This window comes from Piliocolobus tephrosceles, chromosome 7 (genome assembly GCF_002776525.5).
Source record: "Piliocolobus tephrosceles isolate RC106 chromosome 7, ASM277652v3, whole genome shotgun sequence".
NCBI classification, from domain to species: Eukaryota; Metazoa; Chordata; class Mammalia; order Primates; family Cercopithecidae; genus Piliocolobus; species Piliocolobus tephrosceles.
The window spans coordinates 98,600,026-98,605,654 of record NC_045440.1 but is presented as its reverse complement, the minus strand read 5'-3'; positions in this window follow the sequence as shown (position 1 = coordinate 98,605,654).

The window sequence follows — 5,629 nt, the reverse complement described above, 5'->3', positions numbered from 1 at the left end:
TCTGTCGCCCAGGCTGGAGTGCAGTGGCCAGATCTCAGCTCACTGCAAGCTCCGCCTCCTGGGTTTACGCCATTCTCCTGCCTCAGCCTCCCGTGTAGCTGGGACTACAGGCGCCCTCCACCTCGCCCGGCTAGTTTTTTGTAGTTTTTAGTAGAGACGGGGTCTCACCGGATTAGCCAGGATGGTCTCGATCTCCTGAACTCGTGATCCAGCCGTCTCGGCCTCCCAAAGTGCTGGGATTACAGGCTTGAGCCACCGCGCCCAGCCATCACTAACAGTCTTAAAAACATCAGCAGAACTTTTGTTTAGGAAGACACTTACCTTGCCTCTCGCTCCATCCTTGGCTACCCTCTCGCTGTTCAACAGATTCCCCCCCTCCAAGTCCTTCTTCTTGCCTGCTAATACCTAGTCTTATAAATAACAGTGAATAGCTACTTGTAGATACCAAGTGCTTTCTTATACACCATGAAAACAGAACCTCTACCTCCATGCAACTCCCCTACCAAACCCCACTACAATCTCTAACAGCTGCTACCCTTGCTGGATCCCTAGGGCTCTGGTGCAGGACCCCACTTCCAGAACACACTCTCACCACCTTTGTACTCTGCACTTCCAGTTCTGCCTGCCTCAAGGACTGTATTTCCTCTGCGGCTCTTCCACCTACATGTGCCTCCCTGCTAACTGGACATGCACCTGCACTTTAAATCTTCCTTACTCCCAAAACCCAGTATGCAAACAGAAGCAACCAACTCCCCATTCCCCTTGTAACTCCAACAAGACAAAAAAGAGTCATTCCATGAACTCCCTCACTTACAGGATTAGGAGTTTCCACTGCTGCAATCGGAACAGCAGTAGCAGGCCTTGCAACTTCTATCACCACATTTCGCAGTCTCCAACGACTTCTCTGCTAGCCTTACCGATATATCTCAAACACTTTCTGTCCTCTAATCCCAAGTCGATTCCTTAGCCACAGTTGTCCTCCAAAATCACGGAGGCCTCAATCTGCTTACTGCTGAAAAAGGAGGACTCTGACTATTCTTTTATTTATTTATTTTTTTTTTTTGAGATGGAGTCTGGCTCTGTTGCCCAGGCTGGAGTACAGTGGCCGGATCTCAGCTCACTGCAAGCTCCGCCTCCCGGGTTTACGCCATTCTCCTGCCTCAGCCTCCCGAGTAGCTGGGACTACAGGCGCCCGCCACCTCGCCCAGCTAGTTTTTTGTATTTTTTTAGTAGAGATGGGGTTTCACTGTGTTAGCCAGGATGGTCTCGATCTCCGGACCTTGTGATCCGCCCGTCTCGGCCTCCCAAAGTGCTGGGATTACAGGCTTGAGCCACCGCGCCCGGCCAGACTCTGACTATTCTTTAATGAAGAATGCTGTTTTCACTTAAATCAATCAGGCCTTGCATATGACAACATCAAAAAACTTAAAGACAGAGCTCAAAAACTCACTAATCAGGCAAATAGTTATATTGGACCTACTTGGCCATTCTCTAGCTTAGTTTCATGGCTCCTCCCACTAACAGGCCCCTTAGCGCTCATCCTTCTTCTCTTATTCGGACCTTGTCTTTTCAGGCTAATCTTTCAGTTCATACAAAACAGCATCCAAGCTACTACAAACCAGTCAATTTGACATATGTTCCTTTAACAACCCGACAATATCACCCCCTGCCCTAAGGTCTCCCTTCGGTTTAACCTTTCTCTCTCACTTTAGGTACCCACGCTGCCCCTAATCCTGCTCAAAGCAGCTCTGAGAAACACCGCCCATCATCCCTCCATACCATCCCCAAAATTTTCACCATAAATTTTTGCCATACTTCACTACTCTTTCTCATTTTTGTTTTTCCATTATTAATATAAAAAGATGGGAATGTGAGGTCTTCTGAGAAAGCTGCACCATGGTAAAGCCATCGTGACCTCTGTTACCCACACGTACACATCCAGAAGGCCTCCTGGAGCCAGAAAGTCTAGGACGACAGGAAAACCACAAAAGAAAAACAGCTAGCTCCCACCTTAGCTTATTAGCTAACTTTGCAACATTCTACCACTGTAACAGGCTCTACCCTAACTGATCCATCAACCTTGTGACATTGTGCCCTGTGACCCCTCCCGCTTTGTGACAATGTATCTTGTGACATTCGTCCCCTGCCTGGCAGTAAGGAGCATGGAGCTTCCAAGCCCTTCCTGGGTGTACCACCCTCAAGGAACCTCCAGGAGTTCAGCTATCCCTAAGGAAGCTCCAGCATTCCTTCCCTCAGGGTATGGGGCTGGACCGTCTTTAGGGAAGGTCTTCAGACCCACAATTAGAAAGGAAGCCAGAGATTAGAATCCTACCTGAGAGCAGAAGTAAGGCCTGACACACCTACGGTAGTCACCAAAGACTAACAATGGCTATGAAGTTGAGCCAGGAACTGTGGATGAAAACCTATGTATCTCCTCCTCTTTCATAACACCACAATGTCAAAACAAGCACATGTAATATGGGCATTATTCTCTTATGAGATACTTCGAAAAGATGGTGGCTTTATCAGCCCTATGCACCATGAAATTTACAAAGAGGTTCTGATGTATCTTGTTTAACAATTTTATTGTTCTTCCAACTTAAAAATCTCAAACTTTGCTTACATTTTTCATTAGTTCAGTAGAACACTAATTATGGAGTTTTTTTGTTTAAGAAAAAGAAAAAAATTGGCCGGGCATGGTGGCTCAAGCCTGTAATCCCAGCACTTTGGGAGGCCGAGACGGGCGGATCACGAGGTCAGGAGATGGAGACCATCCTGGCTAACACGGTGAAACCCCGTCTCTACTAAAAATACGAAAAATTAGCCGGGCGAGGTGGTGGGCGCCTGTGGTCCCAGCCACTCGGGAGGCTGAGGCAGGAGAATGGCGTGAACCCAGGAGGCAGAGGTTGCGGTGAGCTGAGATCCGGCCACTGCACTCTAGCCTGGGCGACAGAGCAAGACTCCGTCTCAAAAAAAAAAAAAAAAAGAAAGAAAGAAAAAGAAAAAGAAAAAAATTTACAGACGGCTAAATACTTAACAACTTGCCTTCTGCAAAAGTTAATAGGTAAAACAGGCCACACACGATGGCTCACATCTGCAATACTGGCACTTGGGAGGCCGAGGCAGGTGGATCACCTGAGGTCAGGAGTTCGAGACCAGCCTGGCCAACATGGGGACACCCCGTCTCTACTAAAAATACAAAAATTAGCTGGGCGTGGTGGTGGGCACCTATAATCCCAGCTACTCGGCAGGCTGAGGCAGGAGAATCACTTGAATCCAGGGGGCGGAGGTTGCAGTGAGCCGAGATCCTACCACTTCACTCCAGCCTGGGTGAAACTCAAAAAACAAACCAAGTTAATGGGTAAAAAAATGAAAAAATACTCAACAACTCAGAGAAGAGGGAAAAAATTCTTAAACCAGTAATTTTATCAAAATCACAAAAAATTTGAATAGATATTTCTTTAAAGAGAGTTACAGACCCCAGGAGTGATTATTTTTATTTTTATTTATTTTTTTGAGCTGGAGTCTCGCTCTGTCGCCCAGGCTGGAGTGTAGTGGCGCGATCTCTGCTCACTGCAAGCTCCGCGGCCTCCCAGGTTAACGCCATTCTCCTGCCTCAGCCTCCCTAGAAGCTGGGACTACAGGCGCCCACCACCACGCCTGGCTAATTTTTTTGTTATTTTCAGTAGAGACGGGGTTTCATTGTGTTCGCCAGGATGGTCTCGAGCTCCTGACCTCGTGATCCGCCCGCCTCGGCCTCCCAAAGTGCTGGGATTACAGGCTTGAGCCACCGCGCCCAGCCCAGGAGTGATTTTTTAAAGGGGTTGAGCAGAACACGTGATTACTGTAATCAAGACACAGACTCTGCAGACTCCCAAAACGAGCCTCCTCAGCATCTGGGTATGCCAGGTTTTGTGCATCTGGTCACGACTGTCTGTTAAACCACTGCTTATGCGTATTTGATTGAACTCAAGAAATGTGTGGTGAGCATTTAGTAAAACTGTCCTTGTATAACATACTTTAGCTATCCCACAGAGTTCTCAGTAATACAGCAGCCTACACCCATATATTTAATACGAAGTCTGTAATTGTTTTAGTCTCATTATATACACAAGAAAGTAAGGAACAGGCTGGATTATTTCTGTAAGGTCAGAGTGAACAAGTCACCAGAAAAAAAACAAAAATAACAAACAAAAACACAAAACTCTGCTCTAGTATAAATTTGACCTCCTACCATTTATGTGTTCCTTTCACCTGTCCAGTCCAATCCTATCCATTTTGACCCACCCATCCTGTCCCACGCCACACAGTTACATGTCATCCATCCGCATCGTTTTCACTAACTGTGCATGGGGCACTTCCTGGTACTGCGCACTACATCAGGCACTGTGCTGAAAACAATGACGACAGCAACACTGTGAGGAGTTCCACCTTCATCTTACCATGAGCCAGAAAATTTCAAGATAATTTACATAAAGTGCATATGCTTTCATAGAGTTTTCAGTGAAGACACATTTTCACAGATCTTTTATGACAGGTAATTTTAAAGTATGAACCACTAGTAGCAGAACAGAGATCATCTATTTTACTTTTTTTTTTTTTTTTTTTTTGAGACGGAGTCTCACTCTGTTGCCCAGGCTGGAGTGCAGTGGTGTGATCTTGGCTCACTGCAAGCTCCGCCTCCCGGGTTCACTCCATTCTCCTGCCTCAGCCTCCCCAGCAGCTGGGACTACAGGCGCCCGCTGCCACGCCCAGCTAATTTTTTTTTGTAATTTTAGTAGAGACAGGGTTTCACCATGTTAGCCAGGATAGTCTCCATCTCCTGGCCTTGTGATCCACCCGCTGCAGCCTCCCAAAGTGCTGGGATTACAGGCGTGAGTCACCACGCCCGGCCGAGATCATCTATTTTACTAAGAATACATACATAAGGTAAATTATAAAGACATAGTAACTTCGCAGTTTTTCTTTTACCTACCTGTAAACATCGCATCTCGGTTTAACTTCACATATAAAGTGAGTTAATATAATGTCATACAATGCAGAAGCAATATCTAGAATTATATACCATGGTTTAATAATGCAGATTTAACACAATAGCAAAGACTTGGAATCAACCCAAATGCCCATCAGTGACAGACTGGATTAAGAAAATGTGGCACATATACACCATGGAATACTATGCAGCCATAAAAAAGGATGAGTTCGTGTCCTTTGTAGGGACATGGATGCAGCTGGAAACCATCATTCTCAGTAAACTATTGCAAGAAGAGAAAACCAAATACCCCATGTTCTCACTCATAGGTGAGAATTGAACAATGAGATCACTTGGACACAGGAAGGGGAGCATCATACACTGGGTCCTATTGTGGGGAGGGGGCAGGAGGGAGGGATAGCATTAGGAGATATACCTAATGTAAATGACGAGTTAATGGGTGCAGCACACCAACATGGCATATGTATACATATGTAACAAACCTGCACGTTGTGCACATGTACCCTAGAACTTAAAGTATAATACAAAAAAGGAAGAAAAAAATAAAAATAATGCAGATTTAAAATAAATAATTACAGTAAGGTACATATATTATCTATCTGTAACATATTGTAAAATAAACCAGAGTTGAGCCAT